Here is an 18306-nt window from a genome sequence, read left to right as displayed (position 1 = left end):
CCATTGTACTAGGATTGAGGCACACTGACCTGAGAAAGGCAGTACTAGCAGAAGGCATGGGGGGCAGGATTTGGTGTAAGCATGTTGGGCAGCCAGTGTTGATGCTGTGTTGTTTACTGAAGGTGATTCTGTGTTTATACTGAGGGCCAGGGGAGGGAAATCATACCAGCTAGCTCCTTTGTCTCTGGACACGGGTCTCTGTGCTTGCTGCTCCCAGGGAAGCACTACTAGAAGAGTGAATAATCTCCCCGTGGGTATTGCAAGCATTTTTTCAGATCGCCAATTTTAGGATGTCTCTACATTGTTTGCCTGCCTTCTCACCTGGAGCAGTGCAGAGTACTCCATGCTCTATCCCATCCAAACCTGCTGAGTTTTTGAACTCCAAACTTTAGGGATGTATTTTTCAGGGGGTCCTGTGCTGGTCTTCTGGAGGAGGTTTCTCATTATATTGGGACTAAGGGAGGTTTGATAGAGAAGGACAGTCAGGCCAGAGCACAGGGGTGTGGGATTTGGAGTAGGCAAGCTAGGCAGCCAGTGTTGGGGTGAGCCGCCCTCAGCAGTCGGCTCTGAGTTTATGCTGGGGCAGGGGAGGGGAATGGCAGCACAGTGGTGAATTTAGACAAGCTAATTCACCCCTCACATCTCAGCTTATTCATTGGTAAAATGACGATTTAAAAAATCTTTACCATAAAGTATCTGTAAGACTTAAATATAATATATATAGAAGTTAGTACAACATATGGCACAACAAAATAAATGGAAGCAATTATCATCATTACTATTAATGTTATAAAAATGCTGTTATGAGAATCATGAGACATTAATTCTAATCTTAACTCTTTTACCAGTTAGCTCTGTATTCATAGCAAAATTTAATCTTCCTGGTTTGTTTCTTCATCTATAAATTAGGGATTTTGATTGCTCAAGAAAAATAAGCTCACATGCCTGTGGAGTTGCAAGTATAACGTGGTAAGTATAATGGTGGTAACTGACATAGACTGAAGAGAGTATGCCTCACACAAAGGCATTTATGTGTTTTAATAAACACTGTGCAGGTCAAAGGAAATGATTGTAGCCAGATTTAGCCTGAAAGAGAGTAGTTTTTCAAGCTTAACTAGATGATCTCTAAAATGCTAAACATTCTATGATTTTAACTCACTACCTAGGATTCTAACTTCAAGCTCTCATTCAGAAACTATTTTTAATATGTAATTATATAATGCCTATTATTTAGAACTTATTCCAATCTGTAAACATAATTATACAATTAATAAATGTAATAAAGACATATATGAAATATTCCTAATCAATACCCATTACTAAACTGGATAAAAAAAGAGACAGATTTTATGATTTTATTTATATTTTGATGATTGGCTTGAAAAACTAAAATAAGAAATCATTTTTATTGGCAGAAAATGTATTTAAAAGGCTACATTTTTTGTACCTTTATGGTGATTGATCTAAGGAAAAGGAACATAGGGAAAAAGTTGCTGGAATGAATAATCACTGATTATAATTGAGAAAATGTGTCAATTATACATTAGGAGACTTCCTGCTCAAGTCACAGTGAATTATATTTTAAAGCCTTTTATATAGTATCTGGAACATAATAGACAATATGTGTTTTAAAATATACTGTATTTTTAATGTATATATATATATATATATAGCTTCAATCTTTGTAGTATAGGAGATAAGAATAAGTGAGATTATTCCATGGTTACACTTTTTGAGAAATAACAGACCACTGGACAATGGTTTCCCTCATAATGTAGAAAAGACTAGAATGCAGTAACACTTCCAAGCCACTAGATGGTCTTTGTGGTTTGAAGAACTGCATCAGAATTTAAGCTTCATAGAAATGTCTGCTCTTCTACATTATGTGAACTCACGGTGGCTCTAATTTTAAACATTTAATTTATTTCTATTGGTATCTGGAATTCATGGAACACTACCGTGTTTCTACAGAGAAACTTCCCTCTGATGCATATCTTCTACCCCTCTAAGGCAATTTTTAGCTCCACTAGCTTCTACTTCGAATGGCTCCTCTGGACTGTACAATTATTTATTTTCCATATATATAATGAAAAAATATAATTAGCTGGCAAGTAGATTTTTTTAAAACTGTTTAATGTTTATTTATTATTGAGAGATAGACACAGAGTATGAGCAGGGGAGGGGTAGAGAGGGGGGGAGACACAGAATCCGAAGTAGGCTCCAGGCTCTGAGCTGTCAGCACAGAGCCCATCGCGAGGCTCTAACTCACAAACTGCGAGATCATGACCTGAGCCGAAGTTGGTCACCCAACCGACCGAGCCACCCAGGCGCCCAGGCAAGTAGATTTTTATAGAAATTTATTTGACTCTGACTATAAAATTATACTTTTTAATCTTAGCACTAAATAGTAGCAAAATAATGGGTTTTCCCTTCCCCAATTCAACAGAGTTCCAGATTGAATGAGAATGTCTGTATTGGTTTCTTTTGATTTTTACCTGGGTTATATCAGTACTTTTGATAATTAGATGATATGTATGTTTGAGTGTTTTGCTCTTCCAAATTTGTTTTCAACTGCTATGTGTTTTGCAGAGCACTTAGAACAGTTTTGGCCCCTTGATCAAATGCTTAAAGATGTAAATTGTTTACCTTCTTGTTTCCCTTAGCTCATTTGCTGGTGTATAGTTAAATTAAATACCACAGATTTGCATTTTTTTTCCTGTACAAGCTATAACCTCAACAGTTCTATCTGAATAATTTATACCCTGTTTAATTTAAAAATCTAAGGAGGTTGCTTTATTTCATAACTCAGCTGATCAGTGATCAATTTTCAATCTCTCATAGATCTTAGTTAAAAATCCTCATGTGTTGCCTTAGAGTAAATCTCTCCCCTCTGCCCTTGTAGCAGTTTTTCCTTTTCTAACATTAATTATCTCAGCAAATTTGAACCTGTGATCTTCATTTAGGCTGAACTAATATATAAAGTGGTCTTTGGGTAATACTCAAATTTTAGGGAAGATTCAGCTTATTATATACAGCGACTCACTTTTTGTACAGTTTGTCAATGGTGAAAAAAACAAGCCACAAGTTATCCCAGGTCAGAAACCAGGTTATTGGCAGTATATCCCTCTGTTTAGTTAGTCTAGTGCCTGGTATTGGTTAAGTGAATGAATAAGTAATGCACTTAAGAAGGCAGTTGTTGCAGAGAAGTTGTTGACCTCTGTAAACCTCAAATACTGTTCTCTCTTTTTATGATTTTTCCCCATGAAACTAGACAAAAGTTTTTTAGAAGGCAGAATATACATTTAAATCAGTATTAAAAACACAATACTTGTGTGGAAATTTCCATCAAGTACATGAAGAAATACTTCAAAAAATAAAATCGGTTGTCACATTAAGAATAAGTTCAGCATACTAGTAGTCTTGCAATATTTGTTTCTATTTTGTAGTTGCTTTAGCTCTTTTTCATTGAAATATAAGAAAAAATTTCCCAGAGGCTTCACAGGGTTGATTCATAGGGTGTTTTTGCCAATGGTACTTTTTTTTTTTTTTTTTTTTTTTTTTGTAAATTTGCTATGGTATATGCATTGCCCACATTGTTGAGTGCATTCCACATAGTCTAGTTTAAGGCAAGGCAGACATTTTCTGTGAAGGGTCAGACAGTAAATATTTGAGGTCTTACAGGACAAAAAGCAACAATTAAAGACATTTTATAGGTACTGTCACACAATTTTTATGTCACAAAGTATTATCTTTTGAATTTTTCATCTATTTTAAAATGTAAAAATAAATCCTTAGTTTGTGGGTTATAAATTAATACAGATTCAGCATGTGAGCTATATTTTGCTGACCCCTGATTTACCCCACTGGAATTAGGAGGAATAGAAAGGCTTAATGTATAATATTTAACTACTAGAGAGCTAATGACTTTTTTATCCAGTCTATTCAAGTCATTATAGAGGAATAAGATATTTGCAAAATACAAGAGCTTAACCTCTAGAATTAGAAAGGCATGAGTTTGAATTCTGTCTCTTCCATTTATTGCCATGTAATCTTGAACATGCTTTTTTAAGTCCCATTTTTCTTACCTGTATAATAGAAATAAAATACTTCAAAATTACTATCGGGAGACAATGCTTGCAGTTTATCCATCAGTAGGCCTTACAGTGAATCCTCTATAAGTATTAGCTATTATTATTTAATGTAAAGAGGTAGCATATTCATCCTTATATCCAGAATCTAACACCATGTTTACTAAATATGTTTACTAAAGAGCAGTTATTTTTATTCATTATTTTTATTCATTTTGATTGATTGATTGATTGATTCATTCATTCATACATTCCTTTTCCTTCATTATACACTACTCATTGCATGGCTATGTGCAAGGCACCATGTTAGGTACTTAATAAACACTGTTGAATGAATAAACTTTAACTGGTAAGCAGAGTTCAGATTTAGGGAAAAGTAAGTCGTTTTATGTTCTTGATTAGAGAAGATATGACCAATAATAGTTCAGAGAAATATTGTGGTTATCTTAGCAGCTCATAGTTCAGATGGCATCTCAAACCAAATATTAAAGAAAGAGCCCAAATGTTCATTGACTGACGAATGGATACACACACATAATAGAATACTACTCAGCAAAGAAAAAGAATGGAATCTTGCCATTTGTAACTACATGGATGGAACTGGAGGGTTTTATGCTAAATGAAATTAGCCAGTCAAAGAAAGACAGAAATCATATGATTTCACTCATATGTGAAATATGAGAAATTCAACACATGAACATAGGATAAGGGAAGGAAAAATCAGATAATAACAGAGCAGGAGATAAGCCACAATAGACTTAAATACGGAGAACAAACTGAGAGTTGCTAAAAGAGGTGGGTGAGAGGGGGAATGGGTTAAATGGGTACAGGCATTAAGGAAGGCACTTTTTGGGATGAGCACTGGGTAAGAGTATATAAAAGATAAATCACTGGGTTCTACTCCTGAAGCCAAGACTATAATGTATGTTAAATAACATGAATATAAATAGAAAGTAAAAAAAAAAATACAGAGAAGGGAAGCAAGATACTGATGGTGGTGGTGGTGGCGGCAGTGGTGATGATGATGATGATGATGATGATAGATAATATTTATTGAACACCCACTACCTGTCAACCACTATACTAAGGGCTTTGTGTATATTTTCATCATTTAGTTCTTACAAAATATCTTTTTTTTTTTTCAACGTTTTTTTTTTTTTTTTTTAATTTTTTTTTTATTTTTATTTTTGGGACAGAGAGAGACAGAGCATGAACGGGGGAGGGGCAGAGAGAGAGAGGGAGACACAGAATCTGAAACAGGCTCCAGGCTCCGAGCCATCAGCCCAGAGCCTGACGCGGGGCTCGAACTCACGGACCGCGAGATCGTGACCTGGCTGAAGTCGGACGCTTAACCGACTGCGCCACCCAGGCGCCCCACAAAATATCTTTTTTATTTGGTACTCATTACTGAAAAATTTTATTTATTTTTTAATGAGGAATTGAGGCCCACAGAATTTATATACTATTACCCAATATTATATAGTAGTAAGCAATAGAAATGGAATTCCAAGTGCACCATCTGTGTCCAGAGCCCATGTTCTTAATCACTACAGAGACATTTTCACCAAAAAGATACTGACATAAAATTTAGGTGAATGAGTGAAGCTAGCAGGAGAACAGAGTGATAAAAAACAAAGCAATAACAACAACAAAAACAAAACAAAACAAAACAGAACAAAAAAACACAGAGTAATAAGATATAAAGGAAAATCCCTGAAGATTGATTTGTTTGTTTCATTATTAATTGATTCTTAGTTACCTTGATAAACTTTAATTGAATACCTTCTATGTTTAAGCTGTACAAGCTTGCTGAGAATGTAAGACCAATAACACACGGACTCTGCTATAAGAGGCTCACTTATTCTTTCACTTTTTTCAACAAATATAAATTAAATTCCTGCTAATTCCAGGCACTTATAGGCATTGTAGATATAGCAATGAAAATACTGAATTTGCCTTACAAATAACAAACGTTGGGTTCATTTTGTTTTGTTTTATTTGGTTTATAGAAAATATTCCTAGGAATTATACATTCTTTGCATGCTATCATTTCATTTTTTAAAACAGTTTCTGCCTAGATACTATTTTAAATCTTGTCAGTTTTTATCTTAATCATTCTGAATTTTCTACACATAAAAACATAGCATTCCCAAATACTGTTTATTTTTGTCACTTTTAATCAATCTTATATTTCACTTGTTTTGCTAAATTGGTTATAATTTCAAGATTAACATTAAGATACACTATGAGATATTGAGAATTTTATCATTTTCTCTTCTTTGAAGGGAATACCTCAGATGTTTCTCAAATATGATAATATTTGTTTTAAAATTAAATAGAAAAAATAAAACTAAGAGTTTCACCAATAATTTATATTTCAATCAACTGTTTTTAAAATTACATACAGAATTTAGGTTTAATCCATTAAACTTTCAATATCTGATAATAAAATCAAACTTTAATGTATTTATTTCTGTGCTATGTTAAGTAAATTTCCTAATACTAAATAATTTTTATATTCCTAAAAATATAAAAAACCAAAAGATAAATGACAAAATTGTTCACTTCTGCTCTCTTTTGCCAATTTCCTGTTGATATTACAATAGTGCTTGCTTTGTTTATTTTATCATTAATGCATAAAGAAAGGTTCACAAATTTTACATATACATTATCGACAATATCTTTTATCAATATAAAATTACTCATAAAATTCACTCATATTTTCTTTGCCTGCAGAACTATTTCTCACCAACCTATCCATACACACTCACAAATCAGCAAGCACACCCACATATGCTGCTATATGTGAATTGAAGTTTTAATTTTTTAGGTGTTAGCTTAAACACCAGTTCTTTAGCCATGGCTCCACACAAAGCCTCTCTCCCAATATTATATGCATACACACTGATTACTCTTTCCTTTATCTTAACTGCACATAATTTTGTGTAATTATTTGCTAAATACTTGGGTTCTTCAAGAAGTTTCACAAGGACAAGTACCAAGTCTATGCAATTTAGTGCTATATCCCCAGCATCAAAATGAATACCTAGCACATACTGAGAACCCAATGAATGAATGTTTATCCTTTATATTGTACTTGGTCTAACATTACTATTAACCATCTCTACTGTATTTTTTTGTTACAACATATTTTGCCTATTCTTTTATATATAATCTGTTCATGTGTGTGCACATGTGTGTGCATAGAACTGGAAATTTAAACTTCATATATATAGAAAACTTTTAACAATCTGATATTCTTTGAATTCAAACTGGGTAATTTAGTAAATTTACATTTATTGTCACCTATGATATATCTGATTTTATTTTGTCATGTTAGCTTTAATATTGGTTCCTTTTTTCTGTTATTTTTTATAAGGAATAATTTGTGTTAACTTTGGTATAGCATAATATATTCATATACATATAAAGTTGTATCTGTCAGGCTGGATCACTTATCTATCATCTATGTTCTTTTAAAAATCTCATGTTTTTTTCAAAAAGAAAAAATAATTATATTTTTGTTAATAAAGAAGAGTCTGACAATTTTTTTTAATGTTTCTCTATTCAAAAGGAGGGCCTTAGAAAGCTTTTCAATTATTTCTACCCATTTCCTTTTCTTGACATTAATATAATTTGGTTTAGAGTCAAAACTATTTTTATGAAGTTATTGTGTGTGGTTTATGTTAAGTATCTCTGCTTTAAACATTTTTAACGTTCTTCCCTGAAGTAATTTTATGATAAAATTGCTTTTAGTGAAATATGTAGCTCCTCAGAGCAAAACTTCAACATTTTTTAGTTCTAAGTTGTGATTTGGGGTGCCTGGGTGCCTCAGTCGGTTAATCATCTGACTTCAGCTCAGGTCATGATCTCGTGGTTCACAAGTTCAAGACCTACGTCTGGCTCAGGGTTGACAGCTCAAAGCCTGGAGTCTGCTTCGGATTCTGTGTCTCCCTCTTTCTCTGCCCACTCACAGTCTCTCTCTCTCTCTCTCTCTCTCTCTCAAAAATAAACAATTTTTTTTTTAAAGTTGTGATTCTTCTTTTGATCCTCAAATTTATCTGATATTTCTTCCTAGAACTTTTCACAACTGAGGTATCTTGTTGTTACATTCAGATATGTATATCAACCTCTATGATTTATATATATATTTTTGTTATGCTTTCCTTAAAAAGTAGAACATTGTGGGGCACCTGTATAGCTAAATTGGTTAAGCATCCAACTTTGGCTCAGGTCATTGTCTCACAGTCCATTAGTTCAAGCCCTGTGTCAGGTTCTGTGTGAATAGCTCAGAGCCTGGAGCCTGCTTCACATTCTGTGTCTCCCTCTCTCTCTCTGCCCCTCCCCAGCTCATACTCTGTCTCTGTCTGTCAAATATAAAATAAAAGTATTAAAAAAAAATAGAACATTGCTCATTATTATTTAGCACTTAGCATACAGAAAGGAAGACTGCAGTCGACTGGATAGTTTTAAATTTTTTTCAATGAAATAGTTACAAATAATTTCATCATTGTCATTAAAATTGCCATGATATGTCAGATTATATATCTTTATTCATTATTTTTCACAGAATATTGTGAACCCAGTATGATCTACAAATTTACCTCCTTTTTTCAACTTAAAAAATTCATCTCATTTTGTCTGTGTTAATTCCTTCATTTTTTGTTTTGATTTCTCTTTTGGTTCTTAGGTTAGGTTTTTTTTTTTTTTATCAGTTATTTTCTCTCTCATTTTTATTTCCTTGTCCTTCTCTTCAGTTTGCACCTTTATGTAATTCTACCTGTTTACTCCTCATTATTTCCCTCTTTTCCATAAATGGCACATTTTGGCAATCTATTGTGATTCTGAAAGTTTATTTTATTAGACAAAAAATGTCTTACTTTAAAATATATATATATTTATTTATTTTTGGGAGGGCTCAAGTGGGGGAGGGGGACAGAGGGGACAGAGGATCTGAAGCAGGCTCTGTGTTAACAGGCTGACAGTAGAGAGCCCAAGCCCGATGCAGGGCACGAACTCAGGAACCTCAAGATGATGACTTGAGCTGAAGTTGGATGTTCAGCCGAGCCACCCAGGCACCCCTGTTTCTTACTTTTTATACTAATTGTCTTTATTTCCACTTAAGACTATTCAGGTTGACTTTATCTTCCCTTTGTTTAATAGTGTTTTTCAATAAAATTTATGTTGTTCATGTGTTCAATTCTCTGTTCTTTCTTCTTTTTTTTTCTGTTCTATCTTGAAGACAGATCTCCACACTTGATATTTGCCAGCAGATAAGGTAAATTAATTTTTCATTTCACTTATTATGCAGACAAATTTTCTTTCTTAGATTACTTACTATAGGGCATGTCAATGTTTACAAAGCTTTTCCCAGTTCCCAGATCTAGCAGATATTCATTTAGGGTAGCTCTGTTAGACTTAGTTGAGCTTGCTTATCTTGACTGCCTACTTCTGCCACTAAACTGATTGGGAGCAGCAAAAGTGACAATTCTTAATATCCAATGTTTTCAGACTTGTTTGTATTTTTATGTCCTACCATAACCACTTGATGCATTAGGATTGTATAATTTAGAAGCAATGCACTTCCTCTAGGCCTACTTCTGTTTTTGTTTTTATTTTTTTTTTTGTTTTTTTACTTTATAGATTTACAGAAAGTGCTATCTACAAATTATTGCAAACTCTTGGTTACGTAGAGAAAAATACACTGATGATTTTGGACAACAGTATTCACATAGTAATCTTATGTCTTGGGAAAAGGATAATATATCTTCCTCTCTTTTTACAATAAGCAGAACTACTCTGCTTTATAAGGCAAAATTTAGGTGTTCCTAAGTCTAGCAACATGTTGCTTATATTTCATATGATTTACTCCACACTTTGACATGAGGTTTTCAGATTACTATGACATTAGAGTTATAAGCTACCACTTGTGATTTTCTGCATAATCATTGATATTTTACTAGTAAGGTGAGAAAGACTTTTCAAAGAATGGTTAGCAGTCATTTCCAACTTGTGTGTGTGTTTATAAGTGTACACTTTTCAAGAATTATTGATCCAACTGCTGTGAATTCATATTTTTCTTGCTGCCAGTACCTGTCATAATACACTGGAATTCTCTTTTTCCCCCTCAGTTATAGTTACATTTTTTGCAGGTGAAAAAACAGACAAAAACTGTGAAGAAAACAGCCCTATAAAATATGAAACTTCTTAATCTTTCTTTAGGTTTTGGATAACCAAATCTATTCATAACACATTCGTGACTCTGTCACCTTTATAGGCTTCTAGATTAAATGGAGATTAACAATCTTGAAATTAAACTCTGAGATTTTGATTATTGATGTTGTTGAATCTAAAATCTTGTTTCTTTGAAAATGAGGGTAAAAAAAGATCACCTTCCTTGTAAATACTGGAGAGTTTACTGAAGAAGGAAGCATCTGTTTGAAATGTGAAATAGCCACCATGAGGACTAAAACTGGACTTTGGGAAAACCTACCTAATATGGTAAAAATGGAGTGCAACAGTCACTATAGCAACAGCAGCAGGAACAGGTAATTTTGTTTGAATCTTGCTTAATAATAGAATGCAGCCAGTTGGCATTAAAGATACCAGCAGCATCCTCCTGGAAACACACACACACACCACACAACAACAACCACAACAACAACAAAAGACCCTGGCAAAGCAATGGCAACCACTGCACAAACACTAGGAAAAAAGAACAGTAGTTCTATCTCTTTTGATCCCTAGCCTAAAATGTTTTAACTGTGTAAAGCCAGACATAGTTTTCTAAAAATGTAGTATCTGTTCTAGGTAAGTAAATTAAAAAATCTTTATATATACATATATTTATATGCACACACACAAATATGTATCTGAGAGACATGTAAAAACAATGGGATTTGGATAGTTTAATGTGAAGGAATGAACAAAGTGGTGTTGATTTTATTATCAGAACATATAGTATCACATTGTCATTTTAGTGGAGACAAGTCATCAGATGCAAACAAATTATGAACCCGAAAGAATCTGGTGTGCTAGTCCATGTCTCATTGTGTCCTTACTGTAGCACACTGCTGATGACACTGGAGCTGATGCCTGTGAGAGACTTAACTATTATTGTATTATCTGTCTGTGTCTACACCTTGTCTAGCATATAGTGGGTGCTCAATAAATGTTTGTTGAATAAAGCAATATATTGTTGTGATGCTATTAATAAGCAAAGAAAATATTAGTGTTGCTATGTTTTCTTAACTCAAGTTTCTATCAGAGGAAAAATAACAAATTTTGGCATCTTTCTTGATGTAGTCCAAATTGTCCAGTTTTTATTTGCACATTCACCTAAGTGTTAGGTTGCAATATTGTAGTAATTCCATAGTAATGCCAAGTAAGGGTGACTTGTGTTTCTCCTAAGGATGTCTTGATATGTAGTTAGGACAGAAAAATGGCACCTTAATATTCCTTGTTTATATTAGAGGTACCACCATGAAAAAATGGTACTTTCAGGACTTTAAATATTCAAGATTTATTACATGGAAGAGTTACTACAATGAAAATGCTGTGAGGTGTTTAACTTTCAACCTCTAATGCTGAGCCCAATCCTCAACCTCAAGTGGTAAAATTTAAACCTCAAGCCCAAATTTTAACTGAAATGGTGAATTTCACCACTAACTGCCAGCTGGAAAGACTAGTCCTCCTCTGAACAATAGCACTTAATGCCCATGCCATGTATTTAGCACATATATTGCTTTCTAAATTAAACTTTTTTTTTTAATTTTAGAATAATTTGAGATTTACAGAAAAGCTGAGAAGCCTGCAAAGAAAGTTCCCATATATTTCAAATTGTTTCCTCAGTTATTAATATCATACATAGGTATGCTATGCTTTTCACCCTTACTGAACTAATATTTATACATTGTTATTAACTAAAGTCCATACTTTTGTTAGATCTTCTTAGTTTTTACTTCATGTCCTTTTTCTGTTCCAAGATTCCATCCGAGATATCCAAGCTCCTCTTGGCTCCAAGAATTTCTCAGACTTCCCTTGTTTTTTTTTTTTAATTTTTTTTTAATGTTTATTTATTTTTGACACAGAGAGAGACAGGGTATGAACGGGGGAGGGTCAGAGACAGAGGGGGACACAGAATCTGAAGCAGGCTCCAGGCTCTGAGCTGTCAGCACAGAGCCTGACGCGGGGCTTGAGCTCACAGACCATGAGATCATGACCTGAGCCAAAGTCAGACACTTAACCGACTGAGCCACCCAGGCGCCCCAAGACTTCCCTTGTTTTTTGATGGGCTTGACAATTTTGAGGAGTACTGGTCAGATATTTTAAGAATGTCCCTCAATTGGAATTTGTCTGGTGTTTTTCTCACTATTAGACTGGGGTTATGGGTTTTGAGGAGGAGACCACAGACTAAATTGCCATTTGATCACAGCATATCAAGTATACATGTTATCACCACGACTTATCACTGTTGTTTCCTTTGATTTCCTGGATGAGGTTTGTTAGGGTTTTCCTCAGCAGACTTACCCCTTTTACCTCCTCTTTCCATACTGTACTCTTTGGAAGGAAGGCACTAGGAGCAGCTGACACTTAAGCAGTAGGTAGCTATGTTTAGTTGCAAAGTTTTTTTTTTTTAAACTCTTGTTCATGACAGGACATTTTTCTGAGCACTCAATTCTAGGTTGACAGCTATTTTTTTCTGTCGAACTTGGAGGATTTTATCCTTTTGTCTTCTGGTTTTTATTGTTGCTGTTGAAGAGTTGTCATTCTTTTATAAGTGTTTTGTCTTTACTTTCTATTTTTTCCTTATTATTTATATTCATTTTTTTCAGAAATGACTATCGTAGTGGCACCTGGATGGCTCAGTCGGTTGAGCATCTGACTTTGGCTCGGGTCATTATCTCCTACTTCATGAGTTCAAGCCCCATGTCAGGCTCTCAGCTGTCAGCACAGAGCCCACTTCAGATCCTCTGTCCCTATGTCTTTCTGTTCCACCCTGCTTTCACTCTCTCAAAAATAAATAAAATGTTAAAAAAAAAAGAAAAAGAAATGACTGTTGTATACTTTAAACAATTTACTTAATATATTTAATTTAAAAGATTTTTTTTTTCTAAGTTCTGGTCAATTTGGATAGTGTCTTGATTATTTTTTTATTTTTTATTATATTATAATATTCTTTAAGCATTTAATAAGTAGTTATTTCATATTCTGTACCTGAAAGTTATTTTATTTTAAATGTTAGGGGTAAAATTTGATATTTTTCCAAATTGATTTTTTACTTTTAACATTTTCCTCTATATTGAATCAGGATGCTCTCCTCTAGAGAGAATTTCCATCTGCTTCTGCTTAAAGCTAGGAGGTGCTCCTATCTTGAGGCCATTTCAGTCTCCTCAAAGTTTTGTTTTTTTTTTTTTAACACAAGGTATCAAAGCAGAGTCACTTGAATTGTAAATCTTACCCAATACCAACGTTGACGAATGATTCAAAAGATACAAGTAATGTCTTATAGAGAGTTAGTATTTCTTCCTGGAAAAACCTGAATGCCTCAGACACAGTTTCCTATTCATATTATCTTTTTATTATTTTTTTCCCTGCAATAAGACACGTTTGGTTTCTGATTTACAGATGGTGACTCTGAAAAGTGTGTGGAAACACTGATCTTAAGGAAAGCTGAAAATTTTGTATTTAATTAATATCCCAACTGATTAGAGACCTTTTTGTTTTTTGTTTTGTTTTTTTGATAGGGACTCTCCATAATCTTTCTGGTAGTAAACACCATAAGCATGTTTATATGGAAGCTGGATCTGGGTCAGTCATTCCTTTAGGTTCTTGTACAGGAACAAATGTTACAGGTTTCTGTTTCTCAAAGTTGTTTTCAGATTTGCTCATAAAGTCTTGTTGCTGGGCCAAAACTGAGGTCTGAACCTATTATTGACGGCAGAATTTACCTTCAAACAAGATCTCCTTTATCAGGTGCTTACTGTTCACAGTTCTTATTTTTAACAAAGCGCTTCTTCCTTCTTTTTTTAGGGGGGTGAGTGGCTTAGGGGCAGTGTGTTTTTAGAGCTGTGTCCAACTTCACACAACATGAACATTAATTATATTTTTTTGAGCTTTATATTTTGAGAGAGACAGAGACAGAGAGAATCCCAAGCAGGCTCTGCCCTGAAGGCACAGACCCCAATGCAGGGTTCGATCCCACAAATCATGAGATCATGACCTAAGCTGAAATCCAGGGTCAGATGCATAACTAACTGAGCCAGATAGGTGCCCCAACATTAACTGTATTTTATGAAGAGTACAGTGTCTTTTAATTGGAGAGCTTCTCAGGAGTGTCTAGAGAACTTATTGATGAACATTCATATCTAAAATATGTTATGACCATTAACAGTGTGATCTGTGTATGAGGTCACTTTGCAGTTAATATTATCTTCAGCAGTGGACATTATTAGCATTTTGTTTAGGGGCTTCACAGCCTATCAACATTGCTAATGAAGCTAAGCCATCCCTGAAGCCTGTTTCTCAGATGGTATGCTCATCTACACTTTCAGTTCTAAACTATCTGGGCCTATATGTCAGGGTTTTCTTGTTCCCCATTCAGACAGTGAGGTTATAAACTCAGTGCTTGATTACCAGTAATGGCTAAGACTGTGATCTTCTGTGATGAACAAGATGAGATAGGAGGAACTTACTGGGGAACTGTGGAATGTTATCAGACAATGCTGTGTATCTCTCAGATAGTGGTCTGCTGAATGCACACTCTGCACAACGTGGCCAGAGGGGGATCTGCCTTTGCTACAAATCACAGTAATGACAGAAAACCTAGCACTAGCAGCTTCCACACCATTTAAAAAAAAAAAAGTCATTGCCTCAGGGCAAACTTAGTTTATACACAGCACTTACCAGGTAAGCTTTCCTCTTGATTTTCCTTTAAAAATAATGACAGTGTAATCAGTATACTCTACCTGAGGAATCAAGCGTTTTTTGTTTTTTTTTTTTTTTTTTAAACAGCACTTAAACTTCTTTTGACATAATATACATTAGTGGCATGAAAGCACTGGCCTGTAATTCCTAATAATAGATTCAAACAATGAATTAAAAAAAAAAAAAGTATAGCTAATGTAGATTCAAAGTGCCTTGTGCCTTTCCTTGGGAAATGCACCAGAGCTCCCTCATGTAAAAGACAAGAACACATACAAATCATTTCATAAAAACCTAGAATCATCCTCCTTTCAGGCTATAATTTTTAAAAATTTGGGGCAGGAATTTGGTGTAATTATTATAACTTAACTGTTGGAACACAAAAACAGTTTCATGTACTGTGGTTCCTATTTTATTGCATCTGTACTGTATAGATCAAATACATTTTCTAGCAGCTTTTGTTTCTAGACTGCCTTCAGTAAAAAGGAGATCTCACTTATCATACTTACAACAATTCCAAGAACATGGCCATATTCACGCTGCTGCACAATCTGTCAGAAATTCAGCTAAGTCACAGATGTACGCTAAATAATTACTGCAAGTTTTAATTAAAACTAGCTTGCAACTCTTAAAGTCAATTAATATCTTCATACTTGGCCTTAATTTTCTTACTGAGTAGCTTCTAATGAAGCATGACAATTTTAGGTGTCCTTTATGTTTTGTTTCAAAGCATGACACTTTTCTCTTTTAATATTAAAAACAGTCATGAAATTTCCCTGTACTCCTTCATAAATAGATGGTTGAATTGGTAGATATAATTTTTTACAATCTTTGAAATAACAGTTTCCATACTTAAACAGAAGTGACAATTTTATTATTCCTAATATTGTGTAATAATGTCCTTGGAATTCTCGACTGAGAGGGTGATTTAAACAAATTATTATTTGTCAAAACTAGAAAACAATATTTTACAAAGGTCAAAGCCAATTCATAATATTATATAAGATGTTGTTGTTTATAGTATTTTTATAAGCCCTCAATTTCAAGTATTTTTGTAAAATTGAGCAAACAGCTCAAATATTCTCTTCAGACATGCTTTTGGCATAAAGTAAGGATTCCATTAACTCTGACTTTGAACCTTATTTAAAGTGATATTATGTCAGTTATGGTATCAGTCTTGTGTTTTTTGTTTGTTTTTGTTTGCTTGTTTTATTGGCTATGAGGGAAAAGAATATGAATGCAGAAAAATATGCAGCCAAGAATCTATTATCCAGCAAGCCTGTCATTCAGAATAGAGGGAGAGATAAAGGTTTTCCCAAACAAACAAAAACTGAAGGATTTCATCACCACTAAACCAGCCCTACAAGAGATCCTAAGGGGGACTGTGTGAGTGAAATGTTGCAAGGACCACAAAGGACCAGAGACATTGTTACAAGCATGAAACCTACAGATAACACAATGACTCTAAACCCATATCTTTCAATAATAACACTGAATATAAATGGACTAAAAGCTCCAATCAAAAGGCATAGGGTTTCAGAATGGATAAAAAATAAGACCCATCTATTTGCTGTCTACAAGAGACTCATTTTAGACCTGAAGACACCTTCAGATTGAAAGTGAAGGGATGGAGAACTATCCATCATGCTACTGGAAGTCAAAAGAAAGCTGGAATAGCCATACTTATATCAGACAAACTAGATTTTAAACTAAAGGCTGTAACAAGAGAACAAGAAGGGCATTGTATAATAATTAGAGTCTATCCACCAAGAAAAGCTAACAATTATAAATGTCTATGCACCAAATTTGAGAGCACCCAAATATATAAAACAATTAATGACACACAAACAATCTTATTGGTAAGAATGTGGTAATTTCAAGGGACTTTAATACTCCACTTATAGCAATGGACAGATCATCTAGACAGAAAATCAATAAAGAAACAATGGAACTGAATGACACACTGGACCAGATGGACTTCACAGATATATTTAGAACTTTTCTTCCTAAAGCAGCAGAATATACTCCCGTCTCAAGTGAACATGGAACATTCTCCAAGATAGGTCATATACTGAGTCAAAAAACAGCCCTCAATAAATACTAAAGAATTGAGATCATACCATGCACACTTTCAGATCACAATGCTATGAAACTTGAAATCAATCACAAGAAAAAGTGGAAAACCTCCAAAAGCATAGAGGTTAAAGAATATCTTACTAAAGAATGAATGGGTCAACCAGGCAACTAGAGAAGAAATTACAAGATATATGGAAACAAATGAAAATGAAAATACAATGGGGCACCTGGGTGGCTCAGTCGGTTAAGGGGCAATTTCGGCTCAGGTCAAGATCTCACAGTTCATGAGCTTACAGCTGCGCTGACAGCTCAGAGCCTGGACCCTGCTTCGGATTCTGTGTCTCCCTCTCTCTCTCTGCCCTTCCCCTGTCTGTGCTCTCTCTCTCTCTCTCTCAAAAATATATATTAATTTTTTTTAAAAAAAAGAAATAAAATGAAAATACAACAATCCAAACCCTTTGGGATACAGCAAAGGCAGTCCTGAGAGGAAAATACATTGTAATCCAGGCCTATCTCAAGAAACAAGAAAAATTTGAAAAACAAAATCTAACAGCACACCTAAAGGAAGTAGAAGCAGAACAACAAAGAAATCCCCAACCCAGCAGAAGAGAAATAATGATCAGAGCAGAAATAAACAATACAGAATTCAAAAAAACAGTAGAACAGATCAATGAAATGAAGAGTTATTTTCTTGAAAAAATAAAATTGATAAATTCTTAGCCAGATTTCTCAAAAAGAAAAGAGAGAGGACCCAATTAGATAAGAAATCACGAATGGAGATGGATTTATCACAACCAATCCCTCAAAATGCAAACAATTATCAGAGAATACTATGAAATATTATATGCCAACAAACTAGACAACCTGGAAGAAATGGACAAATTCCTAAACACCCACACACTACTGAAACTCAGATGGGAAGAAATGGAAAATTTGAATAGACATATAACTAGTGAACAAATTGAATCAGTTATCAAAAGTCTGCCGACAAAGAAGAGCCCTGTCCATCCAGGGATAGATGGATTCCCTGGGGAATTCTACCACACATTTAAAGGAGAGTTAATACCTATCCTTCTCAAGCTGTTCCAAAAAAATATAAACAGGAAGAAAACTCCCAGGTTCCTTCTATGAAGCCAGCATTACCTTGATTCCCAAACCAGAGACCTCACTAAAAAGGAGAATTACAGGTCAATATCCCTGATGAACATGGATGAAAAAA

At 34.3% G+C, this 18306-nt stretch overlaps 1 protein-coding gene across 2 annotated transcripts in view; it reads right to left on the bottom strand.

Moving 5' to 3' along the window:
• Positions 1-18306, bottom strand: part of CNTN5 (contactin 5) — a 1357742-nt gene that overhangs the window by 462094 nt on the left and 877342 nt on the right. The gene's annotated exons all lie outside the window — the stretch shown is intronic.

The sequence above is a fragment of the Panthera pardus genome, unplaced genomic scaffold, assembly GCF_024362965.1.
Source record: "Panthera pardus isolate Hobbes unplaced genomic scaffold, ASM2436296v1 HiC_scaffold_12, whole genome shotgun sequence".
Classification (NCBI taxonomy): domain Eukaryota; kingdom Metazoa; phylum Chordata; class Mammalia; order Carnivora; family Felidae; genus Panthera; species Panthera pardus.
The sequence above is the reverse complement of the archived record's forward strand: the minus strand, read 5'-3'. Positions and strand labels throughout refer to the sequence as shown.